The sequence below is a fragment of the Silene latifolia genome, chromosome 9 (genome assembly GCF_048544455.1).
Source record: "Silene latifolia isolate original U9 population chromosome 9, ASM4854445v1, whole genome shotgun sequence".
Lineage (NCBI taxonomy): Eukaryota > Viridiplantae > Streptophyta > Magnoliopsida > Caryophyllales > Caryophyllaceae > Silene > Silene latifolia.
This window is the reverse complement of record NC_133534.1, coordinates 47,929,557-47,947,638: the sequence shown is the minus strand read 5'-3', so window position 1 is coordinate 47,947,638 and position 18,082 is coordinate 47,929,557. Positions and strand designations below refer to the sequence as shown.

The following is an 18,082-nucleotide window of genomic DNA, read 5'->3' as shown; positions in this document are numbered from 1 at the left end:
CCAACAAATTCCCCCTTTGATAATGACAAGCCCAAACAAAAGGAATGCAAATCAAAAGTTTAAAATTTCCCCCTTTCATGTATAGTCAAGTATTACCAAGAACATGTAGATTAGAGAGAGTTAACCATATGAAAGCAAACACCTAAAGCAAGATAGACTAGATATAAGAACACAAACCATATATCAAGGATTAATCGAGAAATTTAGAGCAAGGCACAGGTTAATCAAGTAGTTCTAAAAGACATGGCATGAGTTTTACCTTTTCCCCCTCTTGACATCATCAAAAGGGCAATGATGCTACCGTTCAATCATGGGAATACACATGTTAGAAAACACTTAAAGATAAACGCAATCGTGCAAAGATAACAAAGTCAACACAAAGCAAGGTTTAAACATAGTTCAAACGTTGTTCACCATGGCAAGATCAAGTTTAAAGGGTACACCACCAAAACCAATAATACGATGAAGGGAAGGGGGCGTAACAAAAGAGGCAAAATAGTTTGAGAGGACAAGGGTTAGGTCTAGGATGAGGACTCATCATCAGAATTTCCCTCGGAGGGACCATCATCCTTTGCTTGGAGGAGAGTAGAGATAATATCAACTTCACCTTTCAACCCATCTACAATCTTCTCAAGACGACCAATCCCAGCCAAGCCATCCTCCACACGAGCCATAACAACATCCTTCTTTTCTGAATCCGCCTTAACCCATGCACCAAGTTCTTGGACTGCTTTGAGAACCGTTCCCAAAGATGGACCCGAACCATTGCTAGATGAAGCAGATTCAAGACCCTTGCCCCGAGACTTTATTGGGTGCAACCCATCATCACCAATTCAAATTAACATTTTCCCAAACTGCCCATCACTCATCACATCACAACAATTCACACAACCCACACTTGTCGAGAGTAACACACCCTTAGCTTTCAGAACTTTGGAAACCCACATACAATAAGGTAGACGGATAACACTAGAGTCTTTAGGGTCGTAAAGTTTTGTGGTCATGGCCGAGAAACGTCGAAACATCAAACCAGGGAGGTTTATTTTGCAGTGAGTGGCGATGTGGTAAATGATGTATTATTGGGAAATTGAAAGTTTGGTGCGGTCTCCTGAAGGGTAGAGGGTACGGCAAAGCATATTAAAAATTAAGCGGAGAGGGGGAGGGATTTGAGTATTCGCGACGCCACCACAAGTAATGGCCTTAGGAAAAACAGTTTTGGCAATGGTCATGGGTGAGGCATAATCAAGGGCATGCTAGGTTTCAGAGGGTAGGTTGTCATATTCTTCGTTGGGTATGTTAAGAATTTCAGAAAAATCAGATTGAGAAAGTTCTATGGGCTTACCATTAAGTTTGGCAGTGAGAGTTTTTTCGGTTTCATCAACTTGTAAGGAAGCATAGTGATGCGTGTCTATAATACGATGTTTTACATCTTTATTTCCACGCATTTTATGTCTATTATTAGTAGTTTATTCTACTATTTGTCTCTTTTCGTCGACTTCCGCCTTTTTATGTAATATTGCAGATTATTGCGGAATTGAGTAGATAATGAGCCAGATCCGTCCCAAAGTGTTTAGCATAGGATTTTACATGGAGTAAAGACTCGGGAAGCGAACTTGGTGCGCGTTTCGAGGCCTGAAAGACAAATTTACGAGAGCTTCAGAAGCGGATTACCAGCTACAGTGGTCTATAGACTGACCTGCATGGTCTATAGACTGTCAGAATGCTTCTCGACATTATACCCTATTCAGATGGCTATATCTCGAGTTATAAAGCAGATAATCGAGTGATTCCAATTGGAGGTGAAATCCTATCCTCTTAGCTTTCCAACGCCGTGTATAACGCCTGATTTGACCAAGTAACGAAGAAATGGCGGCTGTTTTAAGATCGGTGCGCGCTGCAGGAATTTTCAGAATGCATTACTGTACAACGCCTGTGGTCGATCGACTGACCTCAGTGGTCGATCGACCACTCCACAAGCTGATGCACAATTTAAAATACGAGAGACCGAAGCCCAATTGTAATTAGGTTTAGGAATAGGTTATGTTATTTTCCTATATAACGTAACTTTACATGCTGCTTGACACATCTATCATTCATTAGCTTAGTTTAATTCAGTTCCTATAATACAATAGTTATTCGTAGTTAGAATTCTCAACAAAGTTCTCATCTTACTTTCGGATTCATTGCTTATTCTTTTGCTTCGGTAACTCTATTCCTTAATTTCTGTTTACTTTTATTTCTCCCGTAGTTTAGTTCTTGCTAGTTTAGTTTTCCCAAAGCCAATTTATCGTTTCATATTGATTATTTGTTTAGTTAATTAAATTATGAGTTCATTTGCTTTAGTTGTTAATTTTACTGTTATTATTATCGCTAGTATGTCTAGCTAAATACCCTTTGCTAAGATGTAGGGGATCTATGGCGTAGACGGCATTAGAATAGGTAACCCCGAATTTTGGCTTGGTCGATCGACTGGCTTAAGTAGTCGATCGACTAAGCCGTGTGGTCGGTCGACTGAAGTAGTTGGTCGATCGACCATACCGTGTTTGATTAGCGTTTGTTTGATTCGTTAAGTGCGATATTTAACAATGAGACCGAGAGGAGACTTGTTAGATGCTTAGTTTTGACCAACCCATAGATCGAAAGATAGGGAAGGGCATTAATTAACGAATTAAGACGACTAAATTGCTGAGATCGGAAGATAATGTAATTTAGGCTTTAGGAATCACTAATCGGGGCGAAAGCTAGCATTAGTGAGAATTAGGGACTGGTAGCATAGGCCGAAAGGAGCTACTAGTTAACTTGGACCGAGAGGACTTGTTTTACCCATCCTACACGACTGTATTTCGGACTTACCTAGGATTATGTTCCATCGCAGCTATAGTGAACGGACCGTCTTAGCATTTCGTTTATCATTGTTTACCTTCCTTATATACTTTTATTTGTTTATTTAGTTTATGTTGTTAGACTTAGCTTTAATACATATCAAAACCCCCACAACTGTTACCCTTAGACTAGAATTAATAACAACTATTATCTCCCTACCTCCCTGCGGATCGACCCTTACTACCGCTTGCTAGTTGTAGTTTGGAAATTATAAATATTATTTTTGGTGCACACAACGACAGGCATCAAATTTTGGCGCCGTTGCCGGGGAGGCAGCGCTAGTTTTAGTTGTTTTTTTATTTTAGTCTGTGTTTCGCCTCAAGGGAAGACTGAGTACCTTGAGGCAGTTCTTGCCATCTTCTCTAGTGTTGTTCTGTTAGGTCCTACAGGTCCTATCTACAGTACTTCAGAAGGGTCCACCCATGCTCCATTCTCAGGAGCAGCAGGTGCCGTTTTGTGGGAGATGCGGCGGAGCGGGACATATAGCTGATGCATGCAGGAGCCCTATGGAGAAGATGTTCGCTTTTCATCGATTTAAGTACGACAATGCATATAATTATGCTCCTACTTCTCCGCATCAACCATATGTGCCTCGTTATGTAGCCCCACCACCATCCACTCCATCACAGCAAGAGTCGAATAATGAAGTTGCAGAGTTGATGAGTCTAGTGCAGCTGCTTATGGTAGAGGTACAGAAAAGTAATGCGGCGAATGAGGTCTCAATCACGGAGCTGAAATCTCAATTTGCTACATTAGATAAGAATGCAGCTGAGATACCGAGTCAATTTCACTCTCTGAATCAGCGTATTGAGACCGTACATGCAATGACGCTGAGGAGCGGGTCTACTCTTGACGGACCCGAAAAGTCTCTTTGAAAAAGGGAAGAAGAAAAAGGGCGAGAAAAAGACGATCGGCGATAATCACGGTCGATCGACCGCATCACCCGATCGATCGACCGATCCAGCAAAGTCGACCGGTCCTGAAGAAGCTAGTCGATCGACCGACCTCACTGGTCGATCGACTGAAAACGCTGCTGATGTTGAACCTTTTCGTCTTCCAATGCCAGACAACTTTAAGGACTTCTTGTTTCGGGGTACGACGGCTCCGAAATTATCGAGGCAAGATCCAGATGTTGATGGGTCCGTTCTGATTCCAATGTATGACCCTACGACGGTCAATGGTTCATTCCTGAGACGGACTGAAGAAGGTTCGAGATATAACAAGGATAAAGTAGTGGATTTTCAGCCTAAGTCCGCCGATGCCGGTATGAGAGACCTAGAGGAGAGGACTAAGTTACTTTTCCAAGCCCCATATCCAGAGAGGCTAGTACCAACAAAGGATGAGGTATATTTTGAAAAATTTAAAAATGTCATTCATAGTCTTAATGTGCAAGTATCTTTTCTTGAGTTGGTAAATCAAGTTCCCGCTTATATGAAATTCATGAAACAGCTTTTAAATAAGAAGCGGAAACTTGATAGGGTCGAGTCTGTTAATTTAACTGAAGAATCTAGCTCTTATTTGACTCACACTGCTCCACACAAGTTAGCTGGCCCGGGTAGCTTTTCAGTCCCTTGTAATATTGGTACCTTCTCAATTGAGAAGGCATTATGTGATTTAGGGGCTAGTATTAGTGTCATGCCTTTGAGTCTTGCTAGGAGATTAGGATTGACTAGATTTGCGGCACTAATATGATAGTGCAAATGGCTGATCGTTCTGCGGTCCAGCCCGTAGGAGTCCTAGAGGATATCCCTGTGCAAATAGGAAAATTCTTCTTCCCAGTTGACTTTATTGTGTTAGACATACCCGAGGATGCCCATATCCCTATCATTTTGGGTAGACCCTTTCTGCACACTGCTGGTGCAGTTATTGATGTTGGCTCAGGGACATTGACCTTTAAGGTGGGGAAGCAGTCCATTAGTTTTGCCCAGACTTATAGGAAGAAAGATGCTATGTGTCCTGTGACTTGTAATGCGATTTCTACTCGTAAGTCTTATGTTGTAATTACTGACACTCCTCCTTCATTACCTGTGCCTATTCCTGTTATGACACCTCCGCCCCAGAATGGGAGCAAATTCGAGGACAAATCTTCTGTTTTGGATGTTGCAGGAACCGGTTTGGGGAAGGAAGAACCGCTCACTACTCCAACTGTGAAGGAGCCCATTGTTCAGAGAGGCGGTTTGGGATGTCTGAGCTATGCAACTGACGAGGAGCCGGATGAGGATCCCAAGAAGAAGGAGCCAGTAAAAATTTCAGAGTCAGATCTTGAGTGTGAGGAGCTAGAAGATGATGGCCATGCTTGGGAATATGCTAGAGATGATCCATTGAGTATTCCAGTCGGAGTAGAGTGGAGTCCAGCTTCTGAGATGAGCACTGCGGAAGCTACTTCATGTAGACAGAAGCCTTGGTCGGAGATTTTCCGCAGTTTTCGTTGATCTATTCGTTTCTTAGACCTTTTAAAGACTATTTTATTTCTTTTAGGCTTTTTATCGTTTTTCGTGTGCGCGAGACTTCGTATTTTAATTGGTTTGCTTAGGATTTATTTAGGCTTTACACTTACTTTGGGTTTTGCGCAATTTTGGGCGCTTTATTATGTGTATTTGTAGGTTCATAGACCATATTAGTTCAATTTATTGAGCTAATTGAAGAAATCAGAAAGTTACAGCAGGTATTTCAGTCGATCGACTGGACAGTATGGTCGATCGACTGAGCGCTACAGTTCCAGGAGCTTCTGTTCCTGTCACTCAGTCGATCGACTGGGTAAGGTGGTCGATCGACCGCTTCCCGCTGCTGTACCTGTTCACGATCATTCCCCTGCTGTGTTTGGTCGATTTGCGGAGTTGAGGGAGTCTTTTCTCCACTTTATTCTCCGATTTATTTCTGTTTTCTCCCGTTTCCTTATTTTGCACGTGATTTCCGCTTCAATTTTGTTTCCTCGGATAATGCGCGGTACTTTTGTTTCTTTTTCAGGTACTTATGGTAGCATTGCTGGCAACTAAAACCTCCTAGCTCACGCTCGTTTAGGAAGGTTTCCATGCACTTAAATCTTGTGAGTTCCCGAGCTTCGTTCTTCATGTCTTATTTAGTTATTTATCGCAAAATCTCATTTCCTTTGTTATTTATATACATGATTTTGCACAATGAGAGCATTGTGTGATTTGGTTTGGGGAAGGGTTTTGCGTCGCATTTGCATTTGTTTTTATTGCATTTCTGTTGCACGTTTATTGCATTTCAGTTTGCATTGTTATTTCATTTCCTTTATATATACAAAAAAAACAAAAAAAAAAACAAAAAAAAATTCAAAAATATCACGTTTAATTTTGCATATTAGGTTGAGTCAGATTGGAGTATTCATTACTGATAGTTGTCATTTGCTTAAACCCTGCATTTTATCACATCTTTTAGCAAAAGTTTTTGCAATATCTCGAATTTCGTTTCAAAATTTGTTGAACAATTAGACTTGACTTGAAATTTTGGCAAACTACAAAACTTTCTAAGGAATTAGAGCTTTATAAACTGGTGTCATTCATGACCAGTTTCATTTAGGATTGTGAGTAGTTACTCCCTGCATATCCTGTAACATTAATTTGCACAAGTATGACATTTAATTTCTTTTTGCCTGCATATATTCGGGTGAGTGGTTGGTATTGCATGTTTGGAGAATGCTTGCGAAAATCCCTTTTATTCATTTTACCCATTAGCTTCACATTAGCCAAAAATTACAGTTGACCCTTTAGCTACAATCCATAAACTAAGCCTACCCTTTGCTGAGCTAGTTTAGTAGTTTTAGGGGTATTCGTTGTATTGTATCAATTTTGGCTCGATTTGCACTCTATGAAGTTGGTAATGAATGAAGGAGAAAAGAAAAAGAAAAATGAAAAAAATTGAAAAATAGTGACTGCCGAAAAAAAAAACGAAAAAAAAACGGAAAAAAAAGAAAACTAAAGAAAAAGAAACGGCAAAGAAAAAAAAAAGAAAAAAGTTTACTCCTATGTTTGCTTTATATTTTATGAGTGTTATTTGGATTAGTGAAGTGTTTGCCTAATTCATTAAGGCATTTGAGCTTATTTCATTGAGTTAGAAGTGGATGTATTTATTCGGTTTGATAGGATGCTAGCTTGGCTATTTCCCTCTCATTCCCATATCGTTTTGCATTTTCTTACCCATAGCCTCACTTATCCATATCTTTGCAAGTATTCGACATGTAATGGACTTTGATTGGTTGGAATGAATGTGCACGATAGCTAGAATTACTTATCATACTATATTGCATGCACAATTATGTCGGTCGTAGTTTAGGTGAGCGGCTCTTATTTCCTTCTCTCTTACACATATATTTGCTTACCATTTGCTTTGTTGAGAGAAGCGTGATCCGGGAGAGTCCAATTTTGAAAGTCTTGCAAGGTCAAAAGTTCAACATCTTTTTGGAATATGCATAAATTCGTTTGCTTTACATTGCGCTATTAGTAGTTGATTCATATGCATTAAATTGGTTTAAGTAGACGGTTTTCAGTTTGTCCATGTTTTGCTCCTTTCTATCAAGATTTAGTTTTGCATTTAGTTTGCTTGGGGACAAGCAAAGGTTTGGTTTGGGGAAGTTTGATGCGTGTCTATAATATGATGTTTTACATCTTTATTTCCACGCATTTTATGTCTATTATTAGTACTTTATTCTACTATTTTTCCCTTTTTGACGACTTCCGCCTTTTTATGTAATATTGCAGATTATTGGGGAATTGAGTAGATAATGAGCCAGATCCGTCCCAAAGTGTTTAGCATAGGATTTTACATGGAGTAAAGACTCGGGAAGCGAACTTGGTGCACGTTTCGAGGCCAGAAAGACAAATTTACGAGAGCTTCAGAAGCGGATTACCAGCTACAGTGGTCTATAGACTGACCTACATGGTCTATAGACTGTCAGAATGCTTCTCGATATTTCAGCCTTATTCAGATGGCTATATCTCGAGTTATAGAGCAGATAATCGAGTGATTCCAATTGGAGGTGAAAGCTTATCCTCTTAGCTTTCCAACGCCGTGTATAACGCCTGATTTGACCAAGTAACGAAGAAATGACGGCTGTTTTAAGATCGGTGCGCGCTGCAGGAATTTTCAGAATGCATTACTGTACAGCGCCTGTGGTCGATCGACTGGCCTCAGTGGTAGATCGACCACTCCACAAGCTGATGCGCAATTTAAAATACGAGAGACCGAAGCCCAATTGTAATTAGGTTTAGGAATAGGTTATGTTATTTTCCTATATAACGTAACTTTACCTGCTGCTTGACACATCTATCATTCATTAGCTTAGTTTAATTCAGTTCCTATAATACATTAGTTATTCGTAGTTAGAATTCTCAACAAAGTTCTCATCTTACTTTCGGATTCATTTCTTATTCCTTTACTTCGGTAACTCTATTCCATAATTTCAGTTTACTTTTATTTCTCCCGTAGTTTAGTTCTTGCTAGTTTAGTTTTCCCAAAGCTAATTTATCGTTTCATGTTGATTATTTGTTTAGTTAATTCAATTATGAGTTCATTTTCTTTAGTTGTTAATTTTACTGTTATTATTATCGCTAGTATGTCTAGCTAAATACCCTTTGCTAAGATGTAGGGGATCTATGGCGTAGACGACATTAGAATAGGTAACCCCGAATTAGGGCTTGGTCGATCGACTGGCTTAACTAGTCGATCGACTAAGCCGTGTGGTCGGTCGACTGAAGTAGTTGGTCGATCGACCAGACCGTGTTTGATTAGCTTTTGTTTGATTCGTTAAGTGCGATATTTAACAATGAGACCGAGAGGAGACTTGTTAGATGCTTAGTTTTGACCAACCCGTAGATCGAAAGATAGGGAAGGGCATTAATTAACGAATTAAGACGACGAAATTGCTGAGATCGAAAGATAATGTAATTTAGGCTTTAGGAATCACTAATCGGGGCGAGAGCTAGCATTAGTGAGACTTAGGGACTGGTAGCATAGGCCGAAAGGAGCTACAAGTTAACTTGGACCGAGAGGACTTGTTTTACCCATCCTACACGACTGTATTTCGGACTTACCTAGGATTATGTGCCATCGCAGCTATAGTGAACCGACCGTCTTAGCATTTCGTTTATCATTGTTTACCTTTCTTATATACTTTTATTTGTTTACTTAGTTTATGTTGTTAGACTTAGCTTTAATACATATCAAAACCCCCACAACTGTTACCCTTAGACTAGAATTAATAACAACTATTATCTCCCTACCTCCCTGCGGATCGACCCTTACTACCGCTTGCTAGTTGTAGTTTGGAAATTATAAATATTATTTTTGGTGCACACAACGACAGGCATCACATAGAATTGAACAACCTCACAAGCATACACTGGTTCCCTAAGCTCGATTAAGCTTTCCCACTGTTGAGCAGCTATCATTTCTCGGACCTTGGTGTAAGCGGGTCGGTCAAGCCAAGTTTTCTCATAGACACGGGTTGAGTGGATAACATCCTTGGAATTTAATCACTTGAAATAATGATAAATAGAGGGAGGAATTTCCAAAGCTTTGATTTGAGCCCATATAGTGTCCTCGTACCATTTTGAAGTCAAGGGGACGGAATCATTTGGATCAATGAAGAAAGGTTTCCTCGGTTCTTCCACTGTCAAGGGTTTCCCTCGTTTCTTTGGAACCCCCTTTTTTTCAACAATAACATCATCACCCTCGGCTTCTTCATTAATGTCGGGGAGATCAAGTTGTCTCTTTCTTTTGCCCCCTCGTTGAGACTTAGCCGGAACATCTTCCTTTTCCCTTTGATCCACTTCCTCCTCGGAGTTTTCATCATTTTCCTCATCCAAAATAGTGACAGTAGCAGATGACGATCCTACTGAGGGAGTGTTTTTGCGATGTGAGCCTCGGGTTCTTGTGCCAATCATAGAGGAGATTGGCGGTTCAGGTGGTAAAGGATGATCAGGTGGAAGGGTGGCGATAGTTGGTGGTTCAAGGGGAGTCTCGGGTTCATTGGTGTTAGTGGGATCAGGAGTGATTGGGAATGCATGTGATCCCTTTCGTTTAGGCATGTCGGATTGAGAGAGGGATGGGTTGTTGGTAGGGTTGGTAGGTTTGGATGGTGATATTGTATTTGACATGTGGGTAGGTTTGAGTTGGGTATTGAATGAGGTTTTTACCATAGTAAAATGGTAGGGGTAAGTAAGGAGGTGGATGGTTGGCAGGGTAGGTGGACGGATGATTTGAGGTGGTGGGTTTGATTTATTGAAAATGGACGGGATTTTGTGATGTGTAATGGTCCAAATAAATGTTGGATGGTAAGGGTAGGTTGGGCCAAAATGAAATGTAAATAATTCATATAAAGATTTCAAAGTGGTGTACATATAAACATAGACCTTGACATGAGGTTGAGTGATTACCAATTCACAAAGACGATATCAATTTATGATTAACGAACAATATGCAAACACGAGAAAGAACAATATCATACTAACATGTCCTTAATTAGTCAATCATTTGGGAGAAAAAATATAATCATAGTCATGAAATTAAGAACAATTAATTAATCCAATGTCAAGTCTAAGCTTCTCAAATTCTTTCCTTTCAAGTGGTTTAGTAAATATATCGGCTATTTGATCTTCGGTTTTGCAAAAGATAAGTTTAACATTCCCTTTTTCTACATGGTCTCGAATGAAATGATGACGAATCTCAATATGCTTAGTCTTAGAATGTTGAATTGGATTTTTAGAAATATTTATTGCACTCGTATTATCACACATTATGGGAACGGAGTCATAAATAATTCCAAAGTCAAGAAGTTGTTGTTTTACCCAAAGAAGTTGAGAGCAACAATGAGCGGTGCTAACATACTCACTCTCGGCCGTTAAAAGAGCAACCATGTTTTGTTTTCTTGAGCCTCACGAAATCAAGCAAGGCCCCAAGAACGTGGCAATTCCGGAGGTGCTCTTTCGGTCAATGCTACACCGGGCATAATCCGCAACTGAGTAACCTATAAGATCGAAAGGACAATGTAAGGGGTACCATAGTCCGCCATTTCCTCAATTTTGTTCCATATTTGATTGTCATCAACTTCGGTGAACATTCCATTTGATCCCATATTGAGAATGTTCCTTGAATCTTCATATAAACCATTCCAAAATTGTTGTACCAAGAACCATTCGCTAACTCCATGGTGAGGACATGAGCGACAAATTCCCTTGAACCGCTCCCAAGCTTCATCAATTAAGAGTACCCAACAATTCTGGTATTTAAAACACTATCTAGTCAGAATATTAGAGTATGAAATGATTTATTAAGAAACTTACTTCATCCAAACAAATAGGTGTTGACATCAATCTCGTCAAGGCCAGCCCAAATGGCTAGCAGCTGCCATGTCAGAATTGCTTCGCGCTCAATCCCTAAAATATCCTCATCGAGCGAAATAATTATCAATTGCTCATTTTCTATGCATCGGCTAGCCTCCAAATACAGCTTCCTCATCGTCGGCGTTCTTACTTTTAGCATGAATTCGCTCCCAGAAAAATTAGTGGAGTTTATACTCCTAACATCTTTCAGTGCGGGAAAATAATGCTTTTCTCTTTTTGTGCTACTACCACCAACCTATACATGTAGATAAATAAAATAATAAAATATCCAAAGGTAACATATCCTAGTTGGAGTAATAAAACTAAAAGAGTACTTAACTAAATACCTCTTCAACCTGCTCTTTCAATGATGAGGCAGTAGTTTTTTGTCCCCTACACAAAATTTCCTTGCTTTTTAGAAATACAGAAAAAATATAAATAAAGGGAGGTTTTAAAAAAAATGGAGAAGTTAATTAAATATCTCATGTTGTTGTTTCGACGAGGTAGTTGGCATGTCTGGGGACTTAGGCTTATCCGGTTTATCCGTGTTTTTTGTTCCCTATAAAAAAAATAACATATAAATTTAACATATAAATACATTTAACATATAAAAATTTAACATATAAAGGTATTTTTTTCTAAACCCAACTGCTTTCGGTTGAGGCAGAGACGAACGAGCCAGGAAGATGTGAGATTCAGGCCATTGGATGAAACTTCCAACCGCATCTGCCAGAATGGTAATGTCGTCACGAACTGGGACGGGCAGTTGAAATATTTCATGGCCTTCTAAGACATGAGTTATCTCCACTTTTCTATGATTCGGCAAAAGTTTTTCGCCATGAACCAATAAAGTTTCCGCTGATTTGGTGGGAAAGTCTACGAGACCTCGGCCAACATGCACAGGTTTCGCGGATTTAGGGTCAGCAAGAATAACTACCTTCCTGTTTACGGCCTGAAAAATACACATACATTATATATTATATCCCAAAATTTAATATAATTCATATAAATTTCACTAATTAAAGACTACATGCATACCTTGCCGAAAACTGTGAACTGATTTGAAGGGGATGTATGCTGCTATTTTCCATCAGCCGTCTTCTCAAGTTGCATCCCCTGATTATTGTCAGCTGTGGCGGATAACTCATGTTGCATCTCCTCTTTAGACTCATTTACCTAATAAAATTAACCAATGGCACGATGTCAGAAGTTATAGCATTAGAGCTGGCAAGGAACACACCTCCTGATCTTACCCAAAAAAAAAAGAAAAGAAAAATAAGGAAGTCATATATTTACCTTATTAGCTTTAGTTGTTACAACTTCAGAAGCAGTAGGTACCTGATCTTTTTGAATCTCCATGACCGATACTTCCTTCTCATGTATTGCCAAGGTAGTAGTGTTCTCGGCCTCTTGACCAATCTATTGTACCTTACCCCCTTTAATGACATCCTCCATCATCTTCAATTCTTATTTGGAAGGCTTGCCTCCAGAATTCATCTTTAGTATCACGGATGCCAATAACTGAACCTGCGTGCCAAGAATGTAATGTTTCAGCAATTTGTTTAAAACAATAACATGTGAACTTAAATGAAAATAATAGAATAAATGGTACCATGTCAGCCTTCTCAGCCTTAGCCTTCCTTTTCTTCTTTTTCGGGGCAGTTGTCCCATAATATTTCGTGACTCCAACCTGTAACGTGACGCCCCTCAATCGACCTAGATGTTCGGGTCGGCCGATCGCTCTAGCAAGAACGTCATCACGACCATTGGGAGTGAATTTCCCTTCTTCTACCTCATTCAATACCTTCTCCTATAATATATTAAATAAACTTCAAATTATATTTGTGACTAAAATAGTAAAGTTAGTAATGAACTCGTCTTAATAAAATAATGCTTACTATGTTGGCCAACACTTCCTGATCATATTTGTCACACGGCCGGGATCTTTTAGGCGTGTGCCCTTCTTTATAAGTTACATGCCGATTCAAGTCGGTCACTCCCTTTGCCACCTACACATTAACATGGTAACATTTATATATATAAATGTGTATCAAGTCCAAGTGTGATTAAAAAAATCAAATAAGCAGGGGGATGCATGCTACTTACGAGTTGGTCTTCTATCAATCTGTAACCGCCTCGAGAACCATACCATTTCCCCTTGTTGCATGAAATGTTAGCACGATTTCTTTTGCTAACGGCCTTCAAATCATATAAAAGCGCAAGTAGATGAGATAATAAAAAGATTATAGAGAACTCATTAATTAAAAAAAAGATAGGTAAATCATTAAAAGGCGAGGATATTTAACCTCAAACTTCTCACTAGTTCGAATCGCTTTGAAAAGATCCCATTGTTCCTGAGTGATGGTGGGACACTTGTTTGACGGTGGGCTCTTACGCATCTCCCCCGTCTCCTTGTCTACATACAACCAATACTTACCAACGTCACACTTCCACTGCCTGAAGACACTCCCTGCCTTCTGTATTAAATACTTATCATAGCATTCGGCAATATCAAAGGCTTCCTTTATATGATCCAAGAATAACTACGCCAATTTTGGATTCAAATTCCTAATTTCATCTAAATGGATAGGCAGAAACTGTCTTGTGCAACATCCAATCCAAGTGGATAAATCCTTCGCATTTGGACCAGTAGGGAAACCCTTCGCGTTCCATGTTATTTTAAGCGGCTGTTTAGCCGCTATAGCTGCAAGGGCTGTAGGGCACTTCGTAGCACCCCTCTCACCAGGCTTATTATTCTTTTGGCTTCTTTTCCGTTTTTCACCCATGATAATCCTAAAACCCTAAATATGAATGAAATAGGAAATGAACAACGACATGCAGAATATCTAAAACCCTAAAGAGGAATGAAAATTTAAAACAACAGTTTGAGCTTCTAAAATCCTAAAACCCTAATAAGAGAAATGAAGTAGATGATGCGAGATGATAAAGATAACAAAGAAGACGAAAAACAAAAAAGATGATCTAAAAACGCTAATGACGAAACACAAAAGTGAACATACCTGATGATGATGATGATGATGATAAAGAGAACGAGCAGGATGATAAGGGAAGGCAACGGAATCTGGGCGTCGGAAACTGGGCGACGGCCGGCAACGAGGATGTAGAAAGCGGGGGAGAGAGAATAAACTCAGGATACCAACAGTTGAACTGATGTTGTGTGTGTTTGTGCTGTGTTTGTGTGGTATGCTGTATACCTATATGTGTTTGTAAATTAGTTTTTTATTAAGACAAACTATTAACAACGGGTCCTTAAAATAAAACTGTTGTGATATGTTAATAACAACGGGTCAATAAAAGTCAACCGTTGTCATAACTTTATTACAACGGTTAAAATATACCCGTTGTAATATATTTTCACCCAATTTACGCCAAAATGAAATATGTCTAAAGAAAGCAATGACAACGGGTAGAAGTACCACAGCCGTTGTTGAAGTAATAACAATGGCTAATGTCAATATAACCGTTGTTGAAAGTAATAACAACGGGTAATGTCAATATAACCGTTGTTGAAAGTAATTACAACGGGTAATGTCAATATAACCGTTGTTATTATTTAACACTTTTTTTAAAAAAAAAATTACTGTAATTGCATTACAGTCCAAACTCAGTAATAATACAAAGAAAGATAACAACTTTAATCAGCAATTTCAACAACAGCATCCACATCTAATAATAAGATCAAGAAAATAAGACAACACCACCAGCATGCATATACTGCATATCTACAGGATTTACCATGCCATGCAAATTTGGGAATCTTTAACAATGACCATTGCTTCTATTGGCTTTTTAAAGTTACCAAAAGCTAAAGACAACATACATACACTTCAGCAACACATCTCAAACTTGCTATAAATTCAGAAGCTCGGCATCCCATTAGCTCAGTATCCATTAGCTCCCCACAACTCACAAATAAATTAAACCATCAAATTACTGGTCTGAAAATGACTCAAAATATTGGTCGTCCATATCACTGTGTCCTGATGAATGCCCCAGGCCACATAGATATCGACGATGGAAAATTTGCTGCCAAAAACTTTAATCCTTTGAGGAATAAGCTTATTGAGCTGGGATACTCGATCAGCAAAATTAAGCCACAATGGGGGGCCATGGGAATTCAAAGGGAGTCTACTCATTCAGTTTGGAAGATCACCTGCACATGCAGAATCAGCATTTAAGCTTGACATGATGTTTCAACTCAGAGGCCATGGCAGGAACGACTGGAATGCTCCGAATAGATCAACACTCGAACCATACCTCTGGGTAGCCATAGACGAGGATGCCGAGCTTCGAAGAATACCGTGGACGATGTCCAAGTGCCGTATCGACCATCTTTGACGGGCGCAGATCGGCCAGTCGAAAAGCGTCGATGCCTACAACCAGGTTGTGGCTGTTTTCCAAGCATTGTACCCCTAAAACCCCTAAAAAATGTGTCCGTGTCTGTGGCTGAAACTTCCAAGCAACGTCGTGTGTTATTTGTTGAGTGTCAAACTGTGTATGTCTGTATCCGCCTATCATAAGCAGTGTCGTGGGCCTGTATGAATAGGCAACTTAAATAAAGGTAATGTGTAACCCTGTGGTCTTGTAAGATTTCCAATACTGTTGTATAAGTAGCGTCGAGAGTATCAGTGCTTTACGTTTGTATTAAATATGCAGTTCCTAAATGCAAATCTGTTCAGTGGAGATAGTTATTTAAAAAAAAAAGAAAAAAAATTAAAAGGAAGATATATATATATATATATATATATATATATATATATATATATATATATATATATATATATATATAAAAATAAAAATAAAAGCTAATAACTTACATTATAGACCATCTCAGGATCGGGAACGTTTATTGGATGTCATAGTTTCTTCGTTAACCCAAATACCTTCACCATGGTCATCACGCATATAGATGCTTTCAGTGTCCTCATGATCAGTGTCAACATCGTCGAAATAAGATACAGTGGTAGAGTGATCCATTCCCTCAAAAACGACATCCTGATAATCATCACCATTATCGGATGGACTACTCCTTCTACTCCTTATAGACAGTATAACAGACCACTTCTTATCCATAGGATCGGTGACATAGAACACTTGTTTAGCTTGAGATGCCATTATGAAAGGATCATTCTTATTATTGCCAACCTTACCCAGATTGACCAACGTAAATCCCATCTTATCCTTTCGGACACAATGGATGTTGTTATAAACCCGGTTACATTGAAACAAAGGCATTGTGAAATCAATGTAATCTAATACCAATATTTCTTGAATAACACCATAATAAAGGCATTTTCCTCAAATAGGCTTTTTATCTTTTGAAGTAACAAAGTGCATTGCCTCAAATTCAGAACTCACACCACTATTTTGCATTGTGCTCAATTCATCTTGCTCGTGGGAGTAAAAAGTATATCCATTAATGGTAAAACTGCTGTAAAAGGTGACTCTGGCATTTAGACCTAAACCAAGACGTAGTAACCTAGGAGAGATGTCATCACCAGTTTGATTCGTATACTCTAAGATAATATTCCTAAACCACTCTCCAAACGTCTTCGTATGCTCGTTTGCAATCCACTTCTCGGTCTTGTTTGGGTGATCGTATTTGAGCTCATCTTTGTGTTGTTGAATATAAGGTTGCACCTCATCTTCTTTGTTTAGCACATACGTTTGTGCTAAATGCAACATTTCACGTGTCACAATTTTTTCAACCCGGCCCCTAATACCTTTTCCGGTCATCCAGTCACTATGACGATTCTTAAGAACGCCAATCAACTCCTCAGGGGAGAGATGAGCGTAACAATATGAAAGAGCTTTGTCTAAAATAGCGCGTTCAGCAATACAACCTTCCGGATGATACCGATTAGATGTATAGTCCTTTTAGACTTTCATCAATCTTTCGAAAGGATACTGGTATCTCAAGTACACGGGCCCAAGGTACAAAATTTCCCTAACCAAGTGAATGGTCAGATGAATCATGATAGTGAAGAAAGAGGTTGGAAAATACATTTCCAACTGACAAAGAGAGGTTACAACGAGGTCCTGCAATGAATCCGCATCATCGGGATCGATGACTTTCTCGCATATGGACTGGAAGAAGAGACAGAATCTAGTTATAGCATATCTTACCTTTTCAGGTAAAATGGAACGAATAGCCACAGGTAGTAATTGTTGCATCAAAGTGTGACAATCATGTGACTTTAACCCGGTGAGTTTTAGGTCTTGCATCGACACTAGGCTTTTGATGTTCGACGAAGAACCATGTGGCACTATAATTCCATTCAAGCATGCACAGAACTCTTTTTTCTCATTCCGTGAAAGGGTATAAGCGGCTGGCAGTAAAAATGTACGATTACCTCTCTTCTGTGGTGCCAACTCTAGCCTAATACCCATCATTTTCATATCTTCCCTAGCTGCGGCGTTATCCTTTGTTTTACCGGGAACATTCAGAAGGGTATTGATAATATTATCACAGACATTTTTCTCAATGTGCATGAAATCGAGGCAATGCCTGACCTCCAGGTCAGGCCAATATGGAAGTTTATCAAAAAATATGGATATTTTCTTATACCCACGAGTAGACAATTTAGAACCGCTCTTATTCCCATAATCTATCTCAATATGCTTTACTTTCTGATAAACTTCATGCCCACTCAAAATTCTAGGAGGTTGACGAAGTTCTTATCTTCCATTGAATGCTTTCTGCATCTTGCGATAACAATGGTCATGATACAAGAACCTCCTATTTCCCATATACACATACTTACGAGAAGACTTCAAGTATTCAGACTCGATATCCTCCCCACACAATGGACAAGCCTCTTTCCCATGAACTGTGT

At 39.2% G+C, this 18,082-nt stretch overlaps 1 pseudogene; it reads left to right on the top strand.

The window, feature by feature from the left end:
* Positions 1-11,045: 11,045 nt before the first annotated feature.
* LOC141603912 (small nucleolar RNA R71) lies at positions 11,046-11,111 on the top strand (annotated as a pseudogene).
* The last annotated feature ends 6,971 nt before the right edge of the window (positions 11,112-18,082 follow it).